This window comes from Callospermophilus lateralis, chromosome 2 (assembly GCF_048772815.1).
Source record: "Callospermophilus lateralis isolate mCalLat2 chromosome 2, mCalLat2.hap1, whole genome shotgun sequence".
NCBI lineage: Eukaryota > Metazoa > Chordata > Mammalia > Rodentia > Sciuridae > Callospermophilus > Callospermophilus lateralis.
In genome coordinates this window covers 166,760,587-166,782,858 of record NC_135306.1, presented here as the reverse complement: position 1 = coordinate 166,782,858, position 22,272 = coordinate 166,760,587, and the positions used below count along the sequence as shown (strand labels likewise).

Genomic DNA, 22,272 nt, shown 5'->3' with positions numbered 1-22,272 from the left:
CATCGATCCTGGGGGGATACTGACTATGGGTAGCAGAAATGGAAGCAATAAGATACCTTTGTAAAAAGAACAGCTGTTACAATAGTCAATCACAAAACCCCTGACTTTTCAGAATGACCAGATGTCTAAGGAGAAAGTAAAGCAGAAGGTAAAATGGGGGTCTACTCACAGTACAGGGAAGCTATTTGGAACTTTCATGGGAACCTTCATGTACCACTTTAAGAGATCCAGATGGCTGGGGAAAGTTGATCATGGGTGCTGAACAAATGTATGTGTCATTGTAGTCAGTGCGCCCTAGATTAGTAAGGAAAATTTCTTACTTCAAAAAGGTAAGGTATTCATTTCTGAGCCTCATCTCCCTGGTTTTATTTCCTTGAGGTCCCGCCAGGGTAAGATTTTTTTTCACTAATTGTATGGAGCACACACATCATTTGAGGATAAGGTCTTCACGAGGGAATTGATAAAGAGGGGAAGGACTTAGAAAAAGCAAGAAACTTTATGCTGTCATATTGCTCTGTGGGCAAGCTGCTTTACTTCTCTGAGTCAAGGTTTGTATCTGTTAGATGGATATAATAATAATTACTGGATACAATAATAATAATATAATAATAATTAGATGGATATAATAATAATAATTACAGGTTACTGTCATGATATCATGAATGTGAGAGCATTTTATCAATTATGAAGCAATTAAAAATGTGAGTTTTGTTAGTGGACTTCTGTGGGTTTTCAGGAAACCTTAATTTCTTAGAGCTCTTTGCAAATCATTATTTGTTATCATAGATTTGGAGTTTGATATGAATCATTTCCATGATTCTTGTGTTCTTCTTTATCCATTGGTACTTGTCAGATAATCTGGTTGCACTCATTACGCAAGGAACTTAAACTTGGAGTGTGATATTAGAGAAGACCCAGAATCCTCAGGCTTTCTAAATGGACTGTGATTGGTAGAATAATTTCCTTGCAGTTAAGAGGACATATGGGTGGGCCTGGGTGGTGGTTTTTCAGTGTAGAGGGCAAAGAGGAGGTGACTGTGAAATGGTGCTTGCCTACACCTTAACCCCTAAAAGTTCAGATGGTGCCAGAAGAGGCAGAGCCCATGACAGTTCACTCTTCCCTCCTTGCAACAGACTGGGGAGGTGAGCAGAGGCACCCAGGGGCCTTCCTTCCCCAGAAACTACTGTGTTAAAGCTGGGACTGTAGGAGTGCTTTTGAAGACTTACAGGGATTTTAATTCCTCATGATTTCTTTTTAGACCTTTGCTTTGTTTCCATTCACAGTGGCAGCAAGAATGAGTTTCAATTTTCTCAATCCTGTCCTCCTTACTTGCAACTCAAAATTGTACCGCTTTACAAGGTTTAGATCAGGTTTGACCTGTTATCTTTTCTGCATAACTTTGTTTGCCAGTTCAAATAAGAGTTATTTGAGTTCAGTTCCCATATCTTTTTTTTAAATATTTATTTTTTAGTTTTAGGTGGACACAACATCTTTATTTTATTTTTATGTGGTGCTGAGAATCGAACCCAGTGCCTCATGCATGCTAGGCAAGAGCGCTTCCACTTAAGCCATATCCCCAGCCCAGTTCCCATATCTTGATTGTGGCTATAACTTCAGTGCAGGGCACATGCCTATCAAAAAGCAAGTGGTTGAGATTTGTACATGAAAGTTTGTATTTCCTTTTAGTATTTGATTCCTTTGTAACATCTGCTTATCTCTTGTATGGTGGTATACCGGGGAAAGTATATGGTGTTGCAGAATGGGCACTGCATCTTGTGACTTTTTGAATATCACTCCCTGTTAAGCAGTGGGGGGAGGGGCTAGATCACATAGAAGGCACTTGGAGAAGCCTTAGGGACTTCTTAGGGACTGCTCCACCTACTGTGAAGCAGGCTTGGAGAGGTCTATCTTCGGAGAGCTGTGTTGGTTGCTAACAGAATTGTGATATATTAGTTCTGAAAGGAGAGAAGCAAAAACAGAATGCTGACTCCTCCAGTTGTCTCAGCATGAGGGTCATAGAAATATAAGCATATTTTCCAATCTGCATTGCTTCATTTAAGTGTATTTAAGTGTAACAGCACACAGGCACACAAATGGTACATTTCCCTTTGCACTCCTCAAGGTGAAATCTGCTCCTGCATGGGGCCCAGTGGGAGCAGTTCCATAGTTACTGCTGTACAATGCATTTATCATTCTGCTCCCCTGGAACATTTTGCCAAACTGCATAATTTCCCTGTTCCTTCCTACACTCACCAGCTCCATGATGATGATGATGATGATGATGCATCTGGTAGCCACAACCTCCCTGATCAGAGTTTGTGGTATAGTGGAAAGAACAATATATTAGCTAATGACAGTGGGTAATATTCACTACATCCAGGTGGGTGTTTGGTTCTCTGATGAGCACTTTCTAGACACCACCATCTCTTTAATGCTCATGACAATCTAATAGAGTTGGGATTATTTTCCTCAGTTTGTAGATGAGGAGAGTAAGACTCAGAGGCTATCATTTGTTCAGGATCATATGGTTACTAAATGACAGAGTTGCTATTAAAACCCAGATCCTACTGCAAAGCCAGTGTTATAAAATGCCAGGCTTCCATTTTGAACTTTGACATTAAATTTCTCTATGGGACAGAGACCTTGGTATCCTAGGCTTCAGTGTCCTAATGTGTGTAATAAGAAGCAACACCAGGGTTTTTCCAGAATCCTAAGGTCAGTACCATTCTGGTTTGGTTAGAGGTCTTATCCACCTGGAAACTGATTGCTTTATAGCCTGGGATTTTTATTTTATTATATGGTGGTATGCTAGATGCTATTTATTAATTCTATAGGAACAACATTAATACAATATAGAACAGTGTAAGTATAGACAGTATAATAATATAAACTAAGCAGAGTATAGATTCCTCCATTCCCATTTTATCTTTTATTTACCTCCTTTGTTCTAACCAAGGCTTCTGATTCCCATGTTGTATTGTGCTTTGTTTCCAGCACACTTAAACATGCATTATTGCATATCTTCTTTTCCTGCCTATGACGTATATAGGAAAGATGGTTAGTGTTATGTGTTTTCTCATATAAAGAAACTAAGGAACAGTGGAAGTTGAGGAGATACTTATTGCATGATTAAGTGACTTGTCAAAACTATTTTGTGAGAAGTAACACCAAGACTAGAAAATTAATGTTGAATTCTCATTGTTTCTTTTAGTTTTCCTATTATTGATGTGCCAAACATTGAGTAGAGAGACTCTGCTCATAATTATTTTAATATTAGTCAGGGAACTTTCAGGGAACTTACTGTTTTCATTGTATGCCTTTCTGAGCTACTTGATTTTTTTTTTTTTAGTTTTATATAGGTATCATAATTATAGGTATAAAATTTTATATAGGTATCATTAATTAAAATAAAGTAGATATTTGGAAAGTTTTATGAAATGTTATAAGACTACATGAGAGGTTTTTATTTTGTAGATTTTAGAATTATCATGCCAATCAAACAGAGACAGGTTTTTAATGCTGATCTATGGTCATAAAAGGATTGAATTACATCTCGATTCTATACCTAGTAGTGGTGGAATAGTTCCTATAAGACCAACTCTTCTACAGAAAACAGCCATACAAACTTACACAAAAAGTAAAAAGCAACTACCTGAAAGAATTAGAGAATGACCAGGAGCAATGTCCCAAGTGTCAAAGACCTGACAGCTGGGGAAAAAACTGAGGTGCTATTATGGATTGAAGGAATGTAAAGAGAAATAGCAACTAAATGAAATGTTCATTACATCTATGTATATCTTTTTGTTATAAACAACATTACAGTTGTCTCTTGGTAAACTTGGGGGATTTGGTTCCATGAAACACTGTGAAGATTCCAAAATCTGTGTATGCTAAGTGGTATATTATTTACATATAACCTATGTATATCTTCCCATATGCTTTAAATCATCTGTACATTATTTATAATACCTAATTCAATGTAAGTGCTATACAAATAGTTGTTATACTGTATTGTTTAAGGAATAATGACTAGGGAAAAAAGTCTGTATATGTTCATTACAGATGAAAATTTTTGTTTTGGGGCATTTTTAATCCATGATTGGTTGAATCTGCAGATGTGGAGCCCACAAATACTGAGGGCCAACTGTATGAGGATAGTTGATAGAACCTAAATGGAGCCTAAAATTTCACTGAAGTTACATAGCTTTTTAGTTTTGATGGTTAATTTTTTTTTTCTTTTTTTGTAGAGAGTGCTTTTGATCTTGGTGACAAACATAGTAACATGCTGAATGGTGAGGTATCCCTTTGGCAGAGTACTCAGATATAGTTCAGAGAAAAAAATGAGAAAGAAAAGGAAGGGAATAAAGATGGTAATATGTGAAGATTTGGGGACTATGAGTGAAGGGGAAACAGTTACTTCAAAATAAAAAGATCATTAAAAAGTTCAAACTGAATATATCCACATTTGTGGAATGCAGCTAAAATAGTGCTTTTAAGGAAATTTGTATTTTTAAATGTAAATATTTGAAAAAGAAAGGATTATATGTAATCGCCTAAGATTCCATCTTTAGGAATGATAAAAAATTAGAAAAAGAAACCTAAAAAATGTAAAAGATGAAAATAGGGTGAAAGCAGAAATTAATGAAATAAAAAACATAAAAATGAAAAAAAATAGAAATCCAAAAGCAATTATTTGAAAATATCAATAAAATTGATAGCACTCCTGTTGGACTGATCAAGAAAACAGAGAAAGATTGGTCCCATAAGTTTAGCTATTGTGAGTTGAGCTGCTGTAAACATTGATGTGGCTACATCACTGTCATATGATGATTTTAAGTCCTTTGGGTATAAACTGAGAAGTGGGATAGCTGGGTCAAATTGTGATGCCCTTCAACAGATGAATGGGTCAAAAAATTCTATAAATATATAAATGTCATATACTTATGATGAAATATTACTCAGCCTTAAAGAAGAATGAAATTATGGCATTTGCTGGTACATGGATGGAGCTGGAGAATATCATGCTAAGCAAAATAAGCCAATCTCCAAAAAAACAAAGGCCAAATGTTTTCTCTGATATGTGAATGCTAATTCCCATAATGGGCTGGGGGGCTAGGGAAGAACAGAGTTACTTTAGGTTAGGTAGAGGGAGTGAAGGGAGGCGAGGGGATAAGGGGGTAACAAAGACAGTAGAATGAATCTGACATTATTATCCTATGTGTCCTATGTGCATATATAACTATATGATTGGTGGGATTCTACATCTTGTATAACCAGAGAATGAGAAATTATACTCCATTATATATGATGTATCAAAATGCATTCTACTGTCATGTATAACTAATTAAAACAAATTAAAAAAAAGAATAGAGAAAGAGATTACAAGATATTAATATTAGAATGAAAGTAGGTGATGTCTATAGACATCAAAGAATACTAAAGAAATATTATAAACAATTTTATGCCAACAATTTTGACAACATTGGTAGAATGGATCATTTGAAAAGGGTTTCCATTTGTACCCAAGATGAAATAGAAAATGTGAGTATCATTGTATCTAGTAAAGAAATAAAATAGTCTGGGGCTGGGGATGTGGCTTAAGCCATAGCGCACTTGCCTGGCATGCGTGCGGCCCAGGTTTGATTCTCAGCACCACATACAAACAAAGATGTAGTGTCTGCCAAAAACTAAAAAAAATAAATAAATATCAAAGATTCAAAAAAAAAAAAAAAAAAAAAAGAAAGAAAGAACTTTTCTGCAAGAAACTTTCTCACTAAAAGCTCTCTAGGCCTAGATTGTTACACTGGTAATTTTTAACAAATGTTTAAAGAAAGAAATAAACTCTTTCAGAAGATAGAGGATGAGGGGACATTTCCCACCATATTTTAGGGACTCAGAATAATTCTGACCAAAACCTAAACAAAGACATTCATTACAAAAAAGGAAAATTATAGGCCAGCATCTCTTGTGGACATAGACACAAAATCTGTAACAAAATGTTAGCAAATCAAATTCAGTAATATTTAAAAATGATAATATATCATGACCAAACTATATTATCCCAGGAATGACTGTTTGCTTTTTACATTTCAAAGTCAATCAATGTAATTCACTGTATTAACAAAATAAAGAAGAAAAACCATATTAATATTTCAACAGATATAGAAGAATCATTGGAAAAATTTAGTACCCTTTTGTGATTTAAAACCTTTAGCAAATTAAAAATGTAAGTGTACTTCTGCAGTTTAATAAAGGGCATTTATAAAATGCCAACTTCATAATTAATGGTGAAAAATAAGACAAATATGTATGTACCCTATCAGAATTTTAATTCAGTGTTATACTTGATAGAGATTATAGCCAATCCCATAAAGCAACAACAACAAAAATCAAGAAAAGGCTTAAAAATCAGAGAGGAAGAGTCATACATATCAGTTTCTTTTCACAAATGACGACTGTTGAGATGGAAAATCTTAAAGAATCTAGAAAATAAATATTAGAACTAAGATGGTGGTACAAAGTCAATATTAAAAAAATCAGTTGTTTTTATATAACACTAGCAAAGAATTGGAAAAAAATTAAAGCAGTTGCTTTTACAGTTACATCCCAAAACATAATCTATTTAGATATAAATTTAACAAAAAGTGTACAAGACTTACATATAAAACAAAACGTTGCTGGGAGATGTTAAAGAAGACATAAATAGATGGAGAAATATATCATGTCCATGGGTTGGAAAACTCAATGCTGTTAGTTCTCTCCAAATTGATTTGTACATTTAAAACCATACCAAAGTCTCAGGAGGAGTAGAAGTTCACAAACTGATTCTATTATTTGTATGGACACATAAAGTACCATATATCCAAGAAGTTTTGAAAAGGAACAATGTTTCAGGGTTCATATTATCTGATTTCAACATTTGCTCTAAAACTATGGTGTATCAATAAAAACAATAACAAAAAACAACCTGAATTTTTAAAAAGCCAAAGGACTTGAATAAACATTTCTCCAAAGATGATATACAAATTGGCCAGCAAGCATATGAAAAAATGCCCAACGTCACAGATCATTAGGGAAATGTAAAGCAAATCACAATAAAATACCACCTAATGCCTATTAGAATGGCTACTATCAAAAACCCCAGAAACAAGTGTTGTCCAGGATGTGGAGAAATTGGAATTCTTGTGCTTTGTTATTGGGGATATAAAACGGTGCAGCTGCTGTGAAAACCAGCATGGAAGTTCCTCAAAAAAATTAAAATTAGAATATTATGTGATCAATCAGTTGCACTTCTGGGTGTATATCTAAAAAAATTAAAAGCGGGATCTTGAAGAGATATTTGCATACCCATGTTTATGGCAGCTCTTAATACAGTGGCCAGAAGGTAGAAGCAACACAAGTGTCTACTGATAGATGAATAGATAAACAAAGTGATATATTGTGCACATACAGTGGAATATTATTTGGCCTTAAAAAGAAAGGAAATTCTGACACATGCTGCAACATGCTAATATTTATTTTCTTGAGGACATTATGCTAAACCACTGTCTTTCCTTTTCCTATTTCCCCAAAAAGATGAAAATCATGATTACACTCATGAAGTACTTATAGTCATCGAATTCACAGAGACAGAAAGTAGAATGGTGGTTGCCAAGGGCTAAGATGGGGGAGAAGATAGAAGTTATTGTTTAATGGGGACAAAATTTCACTTTTGTAAGACGAAAAGAGTTCTAGAGATGGATGGTGGTAATGGTTACACAACACTGTGAATGTACTTAATACAACTGAAGTGTATACTTCAAAGTGATTAGGTAAATTTTATGTATATTTTATTACAATTAAAACAACTGAGAGGAAAATCTCACTGAAGCATATACGGTGCTTCTACATGCAACTTATTTTGAAATGAACAAAAAAAGATGGATTGATAAATGGAGAGAGATGTGGAAACTACAGTGGTAGAAATATGAGTGTTAATAATTACTTAAGGCTTTCTGTATGTTTGAAAAATTTTATAATAAAATATTAAGGGGAGAAGCAAAACATTAAAAAAGAAGAAAAATTTTCTAATTGATTTGACCACAATTCTGGACAAGTACAGTGATCTTGAGCCTATCTTTAGCAGTGGGTGGTCTGACCTTGAGTGGCCCCTCGTATCTGAACCTTTGTACTTCCTTTCTGTAGTGTAAAGTTAAAGGCGAAGTAGAAAAGGGCCTTTAAGACTGATCACCGTTTTCTGAGATATGAGTGTGTGTAAGATTAGGCAGAGAGTGAGAAATTGATAATGTTTGAGAGCTTCCTTCCCTAGCATTCAGTAGGTACACTGTCTCATTTCTTTCTGCTAAGAATATGTATTTTTAAAATTTATTTATTGGTTCATTTTAGTTATACATTATAGTAGAACCCATTTTTATATAATTATATAAGCATGGAATACATCTTATTAGGATCTCATTCTTGTGGATGTACATGATGGTGGGATTCACTGTGAAAACATCACATATGTACATTCATATATGTACATAGGAAAATTTATGTAAGATTCATTCCACTGTCTTTCCTTTTCCTATATCCTCAAGAATATTGGGTACACATTACTGTCTTCTGTTTTATATATGGGGATCTTGGAATTCAGAGGCTAAGCACCCTAGCCCAAAACTGCACAACAGGTCAGTGGCAGAACCAGGCTGCCACTCAAATAGCTTGATTTGTAGAGTAACTGTCCTTTCCACTATCCCAGGTGGCCTTGTTAGCATCCTGGGATACTGATATCTTGCCGTGAGGAGAGAAATGCTGAAGGTGCATGGTGGCCTAGGATTCCTTTGATGACTCCTTTTGATCTGAAAAGTACTCTTCCAACTTCCCTATTGAGCCTGCTAGAATGGACTCATTTGGTTTGCTAGACCTCTGCCCATTCAGTTTTCCTCTTTATTAGTTGGAAGAGGGAAGGAAGAGACAGGCATTAAATGCCCTGTTTTATTAGAATGATTTTTTTTTCTGGTGTTCTTTCTTTTGTAATTAACACCTTTAATTCAAAATAAATTAAGTAGTTCAAAATAAAGTAAGCAACTGTTCCTTCTCCCTTCCAAATAGCTAAGAGTCTCTGGTATTCCTAGTTGCATATCCTAGTGATGTCCGAGCTCTGAGGTGAAAATTGAGAATGGGGCCACTGTTACTTGAAAAGGTTTCCTCCAGGGGAATGGCTGGGTCTAGAATAGAACGGCCATCTGCTGCCAGATGGATGGGGTTCCACTGAGCTATGGATTTGGCCCAGAGGCTAGCCTTTTCTTTATGTTTGCACTTTTGGAATATCCCTTGTATCTTTGCTCCCTGCTGGCTTGTTAACCCTCTCCCTCCCCACAAGGCTGCCCCATCCCTGAGGAGTCATGCTGCCTTGATGCCTAGGCACACCTGGATGATCCAGAGGAAGCCAGCAGCACACTGTATTCATGCAGTGATGTGGCACCTTAGCTTCCTACATTGAAATGCCCAAATTAATTCACCGTTGATAGCAGCCCTCCCAGCTGAGAAGCCGCATGGCAGGCAGTTCAGGGTGTTCCACTGCAGAAGGTGAGGCTGAGAAGAGGTGCTTTCTTCTGTTCACACTCCAGGCTCTTGCCTGGTTTACCTTGGTACTTCATTATTAGAAACCAATAGGCTAGGGAGGGAGGTGGAGACTGGTGGGTAGGTGGATAGAAGTCAGAGTAATGAAGTCAACTTTCTTTTTTATTAGAAAGAAAAAAACCATATGCTTGCAGGTTTGTCATCTAGCTTATTTACTATTAAAATATGCTCATTTGTTCTTTCCTCTACCCTAATCTTTCTTTCTCTTTCTCCAGATGCTGCCCCATCTTCTGTTTTTATTTTCTGAGAATATGAAAATATGGAATGGTGGGAAAAATATAGCACACCAAACTCCTGTGCTACTCCATGGGTAATAGAGTTGCCATCTTAAAGGGGTATTCCAGAATGTAACATTTACTCTTTCAGCATTGTCACATTTGTTATGCTCTGTCATATAACTGTTTACTGTTCAACGATAGCAAGTCTGCAGCAAAGCAAAGGAAGACCAAGAAATTAGGTAGAAATAGATTGTCTTTCCTAAATACACATTTTTTTTTGTTGTTGTTGTAGATGGGCACAATACCTTTATTTTATTTATTTATGTGGTGCTGAGGATTGAACCCAGTGCCTCATGCAAGCAAGACAAGCACTCTACTGCTGAGCCAGCCCTAAATACCCATTTCTTCTATCACTTCAGCCTCTTTTGTTCCCTGCAGAATATCTCTGCTGTCTTCTCTGGTGAGCTTTATGGATGATTGCAACTTTGTGTATTTACTTAGCATGAGATGCTGTTTGCCATTTTTTTTTCCTTCATAGAACTTCAATTCTATGTTACTTCATATACCTATATATTCCTACAATGTTCTGTCTTTCTGTATGCCCACTGTCAATTAGACCTTACTCCCACGTGTAAACTTTCTGTTTCTTCCTGTCTTTGTCATTGGGAATTTAATGACTAATGTATCCTTAATTCAGGGTAAAGATAACCATAGTAGGTATAAGAGTATGGAATCCCTCCTACTATCAGGTGCCAGAGTCCCTGGAAGGTTACGAGATTCTGTAATGTAACACATTGAATTGGAAGTCTGGACACTTGGGTTCTTGCCTTGGTTTGTGAGTAACTTTCTGTTTAGCCTTCAACAGGTCACTTTTCTTCTTTGGGTCGCATTTTTCCTTTGTCAAGATAGGTGCTTGTAGGGAGGGTTATAGGTTTGAGTTAAGGTGCCTATACTGTATTGTAACCAAGCCTAACCTTTACACTGTCTTTTAAAACAGTGGATCAAAGCAATGGTGGAACAAACAAAAACTGTCTGAGGGTTTTTTATAATTTCATTTTTACTTTTTTCTCTCAGCTACAGAGTGAAGCCTTAGAACCAGTTTTGGTCTTCAGGGAAGAAAACTTGAACCATGAGCATAGTACCCCAGAACCAGTAGCATAGGTCCTAGCAACATGTTTTCTGGGCAGAAAGGCCTTTGCCACATTGGGTGTTGGAAGCTGGTAAGGGCATAGTGGCCTTTGAGTACTAGGGTTTGTCCCCAGAGAATCTCTTTCTTGACCACTGACTATTTGCTTTACCCCTGATAGTGCATGTCAATGAGCATCAGGGCCCCAGGTGGGAAGGATGGGGCCAAACCAGTACAGTCTTGTCAAAAACGTAGGACATATCCTGTGGGCAGAGAGATTCACAGAGGCTCTAGAATCCAAGGTTCCTAAAGACTAACCTAGTCAGGGCCCATATGGTCACCCAGTACTGGCTTGAACCCACTTTCTAGGGATTCTGTTTTAGGACAATAATTACTATTAGAAAGCTCTTTCTATGTTGGTTATCATTACTACTTTCTGAGGTAGGTAGAAAAGGAAACTTAAAAAATAATAATTTTAAGTTTCTGGTTATGAAAATAATGTATGCTTATTATAAAATTATAGGACAACAAAATCATCTGTAATTTCATAGCCTAGGAAAAAACCACTGTAATATCCTAATGTATTTTTTCATCTTTTTTCTGTATGTAGTTGTTAAAAAAAATATGAGGTATTATACAAAATGTGTTTACTTCATTTCCAGATTTTCCACCTATAGTAATATTGGTAACATTTAGTCCATGTTATATAAATATTCTTTAAAATAATAATTTAATAATAATTTATTTAAAAACAATATAGTATTTGGATATGCCATAATTCATGTGGTTGCTTTAGGAAATTTAAGTTGTGTATAAGTTTTTACTACTAAGAATTAGGCTGTGACCAGCATCTTCATACCTAAATCTTTGGTCAGATTTTTTATTGTTTCCTTAGGAAGTATTTCTAGAAGTATGATTCCTAATTGAAAGTACACAGATTTTTAAAAGACTTTTGACATATATTTAGTATGGCAAGAATCTTTAAAATTTGCATTCTAGTCCCAAATCCCTGTGTTTACCACTGGTATAGTGGCAAGTGTTTGTGTATTTCATTATTCCTATTAAATGGTACCCCTAACTCTGCAAATCTCTCTGTAAGGTGCTTTCTGGTTTCTTTGGCCAGAGCCATACTGGATTCAGAGTATGGCCCATAGAGCACAGTAAACTTCATATTACCTTGGACCTTGGATTGACTGAGGGACCAGCCTTATTAGAACATGGAAAAAAAAAAAAAAAAGAAAGAAAAGAAAAAGGCTGTCATATGACTTGACAGATGAAAATAGTGCATGTGAAGCACATCGAGAACTGAGAACTCTATAAATGTAATGTATTATTATTTGGATTTCTTTAAATTCAAATAATAATACAGATACGGCTACTAAAATATTACATAATTCTTTTGACACATTAAAGGATTCAGTGTTTGAACGGTAGCACCAGACCTCAAAAATATCTACTCTCTAGCCTCCTTATTTTACAGGAAACTGAGGCTCAGAGAACTCAATCATCTCCGATATTATCTAGCAGAATAAGCCTGGCAGCCAGGTCTCCTCACTTCTTTTTTTGCCACTTTCTTTGCTTCTCCTAGAGCCAAGTGCAATGACAAATATCATGTTCATGTGTGTTTTGGGAGGTTCTAGTTAATATTTTTGCCAAGTAGTTTTAACAGCCTGTGTATTAATAGTATACTAATTTGCTTTGTATGCCATTAAAAAAATAGATGGAAATTTTAGTCAGATTTATCAATAGATTATTTCCTCTTTTAATTAGTGGGCCTAAATTAATGAATGTTACAGCACATACATATTGCTACAAGGTACATAAAGACTTAACAGCAGAGATTTTTGTGGAAGTTCACCAATTATAATCTGTAATGTTCTCACCCTCATGCCTGTACCACCATCCTTTATTTCATTACCTTCTTATATACTGTTTACTCATTTATTATATTTATTGTCTGTCTTCTTCTACTAAACTGTAAGCACCATAATGGCAAGATTTTAAAAACCTCAGTGCTCAAAGTGGTACCACTTTTTTTTGATATATATTAAATGAATGGATTTAATATATATCAAAAAAATTTTGATATATATTAAATGAATGGATGAATGAATGAATAAATAAATAAATAGTTCCTGAATTAGGAATAGGGACTTTGTGTTAGGGGTGAAGACCTAAGGTCTAAATGTAGTTCCTAATTACCTATAAAAGCTTGAGTAAGTCTAAGCTTACTCAACATCCATACAATAAAAATATTGGCTCTAAGTTTCTTTCTAGTTCTAAAATTCCATGATTCTGTACATTCTTAGTTTTTAAATACCTAGAAGCATAGAACCATTTTTTTTTGTCTAACTTTCAAATAAAGTTTTTTTTACACAGGACCTCAAAATTCAAAACAGATAAAAATGTAACTGTTCTGACTGAATCAATAGTGAGGATAGAAAAGTTGAGGGAAGGAGAATGAACTCCCACTACTGCTTGCTGGAAAGTCCTTTCTTTGTGGTAGCTTCTGAGGCACATCCAAGGAACATTAGGGATCTATAGGACTTAAGTTAGTTTCAGAAAGCTTTTTCTGAATTAAGTGTGGGGTTTCAGGGTGTAGTTCAGTGGTAGAGCTCATGCATAACATGTACAAGGTCCAGGGTTTGATCCCTAGCACCACAATAATAGCTTATTAAAAATGAATAAAAATAAATAAATATTAGGTATAGATCATGTCTTTGAGTAAAATTCTGTTTGTTCTCAGATATGGATTTGAAGGAAATGTTGACTAATGAAAAAGATGTGTGTGTTAGGTGGCAGATGGTAGATGAAGTTTTTTTTTTTTTTTTTCAGATAATCTTAAAAAAAAAAAAAGGGATTGGGGCTGGGGATGTGGCTCAAGCGGTAGTATGCTCGCCTGGCATGCGTGCGGCCTGGGTTCGATCCTTAGCACCACATACAAACAGAGATGTTGTGTCTGCCGAAAACTAAAAAAATAAATATTAAAAAATTTTCTCTCTCTCTCTCTCTCTCTCTCTCTCTCTCTCTTAAAAAAAAAAAAAAGGGATAAATTTTTTTCTTTTTTCTTTTTCTTTTTTTTTGGTATCGGGGATTGATCCCAGGGTTGCTTAACCACTGAGTCACATTACCAGTCTGTTTTGTTTTTTTCTTTGAGAAAGCGTATCGCTAAGTTGCTTAGGGCCTTGCCAAGTGGCTGAGGCTGGCTTTGAACTTGGCAATCCTCTTGCATCAGCCTCCTGAACCATTGGGATTACAGGAGTGAGCCACTGCATCTGTCTAGGATAAACTTTTTGATAATGTATTTTTATTAGGAATGCATCTGGATAAGGTCCCTCAATACACTTTTGTCTATAGTTTTTTTTTTTTCCCCCTAAGGGCATAAATGTCATATAGGCATGTAAAGATCTTTTCGTTTTGGAATTGCCAGGGAATGAAGGGATCTTTATGAAGTTTCACATAAAGATTCTCCCAGTCATCACCCCAACACTAATCCTATCACATATAAGTTAAAGTTAAATTAGAACTAATATCTAAGCAGTGAATCTTAAGTGGAGGACAGTTGTTAGATAAAGGAGTTCAATAGGACAGTGAATTAAATGACATAGGGAGTTCTTTTCTTCTGAATGTGTAACCAGATTGAACTCTGTCTGGGTTGCCAGCTGGGAGGCAAGCTAAGTTAATATTTGCATAGCTCCATGCTCTGAATTGTTTGAGGGATGGTTTGGCTTGTTTGAATTTGGGTATCCAATAATAATCAAGAGATTGAAAGCTCTCATTTTATTGAATACATATTTACAATGTATTATATTACCTTTTATTAATATAGAAGCTAAAGAAACATTCAGATTAAATTGTCAATAGGTTCATTTGTCTGGTATCTCTTCCTGGATAATAGCAGTGATAAATGTACCCAGACAATACCTTTTGTTTAAGGATATTAATACTTAAAATACCCAAAATCTTTGTATTTTTTTTATTACTCGGTTTATTCTGAAAACTCACTTGGTCCTGTTAATTTATTAAGCATTTTGGCACTTTCTTTTTCAGAGAAGTAAAAGCATAGAGGTACCACTTTGAGTAGAAGCTTTCTTGAGGCTGTTATGCTAGAAAATGCAGAGACACTTGTTGATGGTTATTATTGATTGCCCCAACTGACTGGTCCTGTCTGGTGCTATGGTAACTGTAGCAACATTTGAAATTATTCAAACTCAATTTATCCAAAGAAACTTATTTCAATTATCCAAAATTTAAGGATCCAACAACACTGAGGTCTGGTTTCTAATTTTCTTGAGTGCCTACTTTCATATTTGTAATCCTTAAAGAAGCATATTTTCTTTGCCTAATTTAAAAAGCTTTTAAAAATACAGTTGTCCCTTGGTATCCATGGGGGACTGGTTCCAGAATCCTCCATGGATATCAAAATTTACATATGCAAGTCCCTTATATAAAATGGTATAGTATTTGCATATAATCTACACATATTCTCCTGTATACTTTATTTTTACTTTTGGTAATGGAGATTGATCCCAGGGGCACTTAATCACTGAGCCACATTCCCTGCCCCTTTTAGTTTTAATTTTGCGACAGGGACTCCCTAAATTAATGATACTAGTCTTAAGTTTGCAATCTTCGCCTCAGCCTCCTGAGTCATTGGGATTATAGATGTGTGCCACTAAGCCCAGTTCCTATATACTTTAAATAATTTCTACATTACTTGTAATACTTAATACAGTGTAAATAGTTGTCGTACTATATTGTTTAGGGAATAATGACAAGAAAAAAGTCTTTATATGTTCAGTACAGATGCATTTTTTTCCCTAAATATTTTGATCCACGGTTGGTTGAATCCCGTATGCAGAACCTGTAGATACGGAGGGCTGACTAGAATTTTTTCTTTAGTAATGGGTTTATTTGGTTGTTTTGAATTTAGGTACTATCTAGTAGTAAGTATTCCTTGTTTTCTTATCTGCTTATCACAACAATTAGTGAATTATGGCAAATATTGTTGTTTCATTTTAAATAGGAGGAACCTGAGTCCCGGAGAGATGTAGTGACTTTTTTAGGAATGATAAGCAGTAGTGAATGACCAAGCCTTGGACACAGGTCTTGATTCCCAGGTTAGTACTTTTTCTAGTAGAAGTACAACTCAATGCATATCATTTTTCTTCCTCGATCTGCCATTTGGAAGTCACAAGACAACATTAATCTATCAAAACAGATTAAAATGAAAGAAAAATCAATGGAAACTAGTAGTGAATTGAAATATTATTAAATTTACAACCTTCCATCCCAGAAAGTTGCTTAAGCCCCCATTAAAAATGAAAGATGGATTTATGATTAACCATGTGTATCTCTTTTTTGTGACCTATAGAACTTCAAAATCATTTCTACAGGAAATTTACTGTTATATTACAGCTGACTTTTTTTTTTTATTATTGTCTTCCTTGGTATTTAACATTTTGTAGTGTGCTGGAGGAAAACTGCATTTGAACCATAAAATTAGACCTAACTTGACATTGACTTTCATTGAAGAAAAATAGATATTTCAAAATTAAATGATTTATTTTAAAACTTAGTTGTAGTAAAAGATTAACGTGTAATTCAGGATAGCCTTTGTCATTGTGGTTACTTGTATTACATGGTAGTTCATATATTTAAAAATGTAATGATATTCCATAATTATGGTCACTGACTGAATTAATATGTTTAAAACAATCCATTGCTCATTGCGTTGTCTTTGCCGTCAGCACTTAACTTGAAGTTGCTTTGCATCTCCACTCCTACCTCAAAGCAATAGCAAAACAAGAAAAGACACATAAACAGTGGCTTCTGGCAGCAATTTAGCTGTGTGTGGTTGATTTTGCCACCTGGTGGTAGAGGCCAAAAAAGGTCTCACTATTTCTTTGTTACTTTTCTTCTAAGGCTGATCCTCCAGTTTTCTTTTGTAATTCAGAGCTCAGTAAATCCTACTTTAAGCAATCTCTTTCTCATCTCTGCCTACAGATTTATTTCTTTACCTTCCTGTTGATTCTCCCTTATTTATTTTCATTATTTATTTATTTATTCACTTATCCACTTATTTATTTATTTATTTATTTACTTATTTATTTATTTATTTACTCATTCATTCATTCATTCATTCACCAGGGATTGAACCTCAGGGGCACTTAACCACGGAGCCACATCTCTAGCCCTTTTAAAAATTATTATTTTGAGACAGGGTCTTCTAAGTTGCTTAAGGCCTTGCTAAGTTTCTGAGGCTTTGAACTTGCAATTCTCCTGCTTCAACTTCCCAAGACACTGGTTTTACGGGTGTGTGCCACTGTGCCCAGTTCTTCCTTCATCTTTAAATTTAGTGACCTCAGGAACATTTACTGCTCCTTTTCTTTTTGCTTTTCATCTTTCTAAAAGAAAGAAAATTAAAAAGTGACCTTAATTATTGTTGCTGTCTGAGATCACTGCTAGTAAATGTGTAGGGACACTCTCTGAACTGATGGGCTCAGCTGAAGGAACAGAAAAGACTTATATTTAGAAGTGAAGTGCCACACAGGGAAAGGCCTGGGGCCTTCCACCTCAGAGGCTTCTGAACAAGTGTAGACATCCCTTGCTGCATCAGAACCAGCATTCCTCTCTTCCTTCCATTTCTGGTAAACGTGTTTTTTCCAAAATACCAACATTTAAGATACGTTTTAAACCCAACTCTTTACCCAGTATTGTTATTTTTCTGAGATTTAATAGAGAACTTAGTTTTCTACTAATTTTACTGAAAACATTCAGCAGTTTGGACATTCTAAGGCAGTGATTCTCACACTTAAGCATTCATTGGAATCATTTGGAGGCCTTGTTTAAAATACAGATTTCTGGGCCTTACTCCTAGTTTCTGACTAGGGTCCAGGGTGAATTTGAATTTGATTTTTTTTTAACAATATGGAACACTTCACAAATTTGCATGTCATCTTTGTGCAGGAGCCATGCTAATCTTGTCTGTATCATTCCAATTTTAGTATATGTACTGCTAAAGTGAGCACTTGAATTTGAATTTTAACAAGTTTTCAGGTTGTGTTGGTACTGATGGTCTAGACTACACTTTAAGAACCACAGCCCCAGAGTTATGTGGCCTTCGGCAATGTGGAATATTGTACGGTGTTTTGTAGTCCATTCTTTGGTCTAGGCTGATGCAGAGGGCATTTTCTGGCATATGGACTGGATTCCAGGCTGCCACTTTTTATTTTATAGCTGGGACTACTTGACTTTTAGGGTCAGACTTTGTTTAAGGGTAGTGTTTTAAGGATTGTGTTTTGTTATTCTGTTTTTCCAGCCTTAAGAAATGGCTAGAATTTATTAAACGATACCTAGTGAACACTGGTATGTATTTAGGTAGGGGTAGTTAGTATTGTATGCCTGGACTATTGAGTATCGTTTTTAGGGTTTCCATAAGAAAAAGGCTCTGGGTTATGAATGAGTTACATTACCCTGTGTGACCTTACTTGTTTGTGAAGTAGTAGAATATTTTTGCCCCCCATGTCCCTTCTGGTAATAATCTGATTTTTAGTGCTGATTAGTCCATTAAAGGCATTGCTCTTACAACAGTGGATACAAAGAAAGGAGAAAGTGGTTTTCTGGGCAAATTTTATATAGCAATTTTATTGATTAGTCTTTATAATATTCTAGCTAATCTTTTTTAAAAAAGAAAGGAAACAAGACAGATACCTAAGCAAGTGACAAATAGTAGCTGTTTCAGGGAGTCCCGGTGATGATATTATGTAGTAAACTGCAAATGCAGAAGGAACAGGTGCAGTGCTGAATCAGGAGCTAAACAGTCTTAGGAAATACTGTATTAACTCTTCCTTATGACCATTTACCTTTTGTGTGATTGAGAGCAACACAGCAGAACATCAGCTCAGTGTTGTGTGTCATTCAGGAGTTCTTTCTTTGCCATGATGACAGCATCTAAAATCTCAAATCTGTAGCACTTCAAGAGCCTTTAGACATCATCCTGATTGGATCCCCTCGGTGTACAAGTGATGAAATGAGACCTAGATAAGGAAAGGACCTGCCCCAAATCACGTGTCTAGTAGGTGGATGTTTGGATTTGAGCTCTGCTCCACGGTTCTGGGTTTAGTGCTGCTCCCATAGCACTGTGCTACCTTTCCCCTCATTGGTCTTAGCCTATTTGTAGACCTTTAAATTCCTCTGAGTGACCTTTGGATGTAAAAAGTTGGGGATGATACTTTGGTAAGCTTTTATCTATATTCTTCAAAGGCTATTTTCTGGCATAAAGAGTGGGCATAATCTGCCATCATCACCCATGATTAGAACTGTTTGATTCCATCTGCAGAGCCAATCCTGGCCCTGTACCTTGGTCAGGCAGATTGAGAGAGCTCAAGGTCACAGCCTGTCTGGTTAATAAGATCTCATCTAGGCTGTTGTTCCTGTCATATCCTGTCCAAGTTCCTGTGTTGTTAACTTATGTCTGAATTCTGTCTTGATATGTTCCTGAAGGATTTGGGACCTATCTTACTGTTATCAACTCTTTCTTAACTATGGAAGGAAGAGCTGGGAGATGTGGTGGGCGCTTGTGGGTCACATTTGTTGAGCTTATACTCTGTACCCATCACCTTACCTTCATCATACTATTTAATCTTCATTGCACCTCTAGGAAGTATTATCTGTTTTACATATGAGGAAACTGAAGTTCAGGGAGATCATGGGACTTGCTTAAGATGGTATAGCTAATGAACGGTGGAGCTAGGTAAGGTTCATATTTGAATTTGTTAAACTCTAAAATCCACACTTACTTCACTATACTACTCAGGGCCAATACTTTGCCCCATATACCCCAGTTTATTCTTTTTCAGAATATTTATTGAACCCTAAAATATTCTAATTATGCTAGTCATTGGAGAGGCAGTCCCTATCCAAATGGATCTTACTATCTATTAGAGAAGACAAAATAATGATGAGCGTGCCATGTTAAAAAGGAGAAGTGATGGGCCAGAGCTTGTGATGCACACCTGTTATCCTGTTACTTGGGAGACTGAGGCAGGAGGGTCACAAGTTTGAGCCCAGCCTGGGTAATTTAGTGAGACCTTGATTCAAAATTAAAAATAAATGGGCACTGGTAGGACACTACCACTGTTTCAGTCTCTATTGGGTGGGCTGGGGGGAAGAGAAAGGGAGGGAGAGGAAAGGAGGTGGACTTCAGAGGGGATACATATTAGGTAAGCCTAATCTAGTCCTGGGTCAAGTGGGGGTGCAAGTTAGGCAAGAACTAGTGGAAGAAACATTTAAATAGAGTCAGCATGAAAGAACCTTGCACAAAGAGACCCAAAGGAAGGCCAGTATAGCAGGAACACAGTGAGAATTTGCAGGTTGATGTTCTGCTTCTTGAAATCTATCTTAGGCAGCCATTATGAAGTCAAACAACAACAAGTGCTGGCGAGGATGTGGGGAAAAGGGTACTCTGGTACATTGTTGGTGGGACTGCAAACTGGTGCAGCTAATTTGGAAAGCAGTATGGAGATTCCTGGGAAAGCTGGGAATGGAACCACCATTTGACCCAGCCATTGCCCTTCTCGGTCTATTCCCTGAAGACCTTAAAAGAGCATACTACAGAGATACTGCCACATCGATGTTCATAGCAGCACAATTCACAATTGCTAGACTGTGGAACCAACCCAGATGCCCTTCAATAGATGATTGGATAAAAAAAAATGTGGCATTTATACACCATGGAGTATTACGCAGCACTAAAAAATGACAAAATCATGGAATTTGCAGGGAAATGGATGGCATTAGAGCAGATTATGCTTAGTGAAGCTAGCCAATCCCTAAAAAACAAATACCAAATGTCTTCTTTGATATAATGAGAGCAACTAAGAACAGAGCAGGGAGGAAGAGCAGGAAGAAAAGATCAACATCAATCAGAGACATGAGGTGGGAGGGAAAGGGAGAGAAAAGGGAAATTGCATGGAAATGGAGGGAGACCCTCAATGTTATACAAAATTACATATAAGAAGTTGTGAGGGGAAGGGGAAAATAAACAAGGAGGGAAATGAATTACAGTAGATGGGGTAGAGAGAGAAGATGGGAGGGGAGGGGAGGGGAGGGGGGATAGCAGAGGATAGGAAAGGTAGCAGAATACAACAGTTACTAATATGGCATTATGTAAAAATGTGGAGGTGTAACCGATGTGATTCTGCAATCTGTATTTGGGGTAAAAATGGGAGTTCAAAATCCACTTGAATCTAATATATGTAATACGAGATGTCAAGAGCTTTGTAATATTTTGAACAACCAATAAAAAAAAAAAAAAAAGAAATCTATCTTATGCTGCCCGCCTGCCTAGCACAGTGCCTGACATTTAATGGGTTCCCAGTGAATGTTTGCTGAATGAATGCATGAATGGCTGAAACAATGAATCAATGGCAATGCCTGAAAGCTCATTTCACTTCTTACATAATAACATAAGTTATCTTGGAATGATTCATAATTCCAAACAGCTTTATCCTCCGGCTTCTCTTGTCTTTCTGTTGTTTTGGGTTTCCGTGCTATATTTTGAACTCCACACACATGTCCTCCCTGCCTTCACAGCCATGGGGTGTCTTCCTGCCTCAAAGAGAGCAAAAGCAGAGCTGCCCTATTATCCTCTTAGAGGCTGCCTTGAGCATGAAGTTTGAAATAGCGTCAGTGATTTGATTTTTTCCTCTAGGGATCTGACAATTGAAAATAAATGTAGAAAGAACCCCAAAGGAGTTTTTTCTTGGGGGCATGAGAGTTGACAGCACCAGTTATTGGTGCGCTTTGACAATGCAGAGTTATATAACTGGGCGAAAAATAGAGGCTATTCCACCAAAGTCAGCTTGCCTTACTTAAGTGATTTTATAGTCCCCAAAGTGGGTGGTACCCACTATTTGCAAAATTCCTATTTCATGACATAGAGAAATAGAATTCTATAGATCGAGCTTCAACAAATGTTAAACAATGACTATGTACTAGGTACTTTCACATTGTGTTTAATAACAAAAAATATAAACAGTATCCTATTTCTAAAGAATAAATTTTTAACTTGAAAATTCTGGGAAGAGTAGCACAAAACATTGCAGAACCTGAAATAGGTAAGCAGAACCTATGTGTTAGTAACTTTCTTTAGATGTTCTCTGAGTACATTCCTTTACTTTACAATGAAGGTCACTCTCTGAAGATCCTCTCCCAGGGACTGAAGATAAGGGGAGTGGCTATCTCTGCTTCTCCATTTGCCTCATTACCATATTCTTTTAGAGACCTTCTTATCTTACTGTA

The 22,272-nt window shown here is 36.3% G+C and overlaps 1 protein-coding gene and 1 non-coding gene across 2 annotated transcripts in view; one reads left to right on the top strand and one right to left on the bottom strand.

Annotated features, from left to right (window-relative positions):
• The window catches only part of Sergef (secretion regulating guanine nucleotide exchange factor), a 226,498-nt gene that overhangs the window by 62,066 nt on the left and 142,160 nt on the right, over positions 1–22,272 (top strand).
• Positions 17,893–17,999, bottom strand: LOC143393145 (U6 spliceosomal RNA). The gene has a single exon (XR_013090466.1). It is a non-coding gene; the product is annotated as a U6 spliceosomal RNA (small nuclear RNA).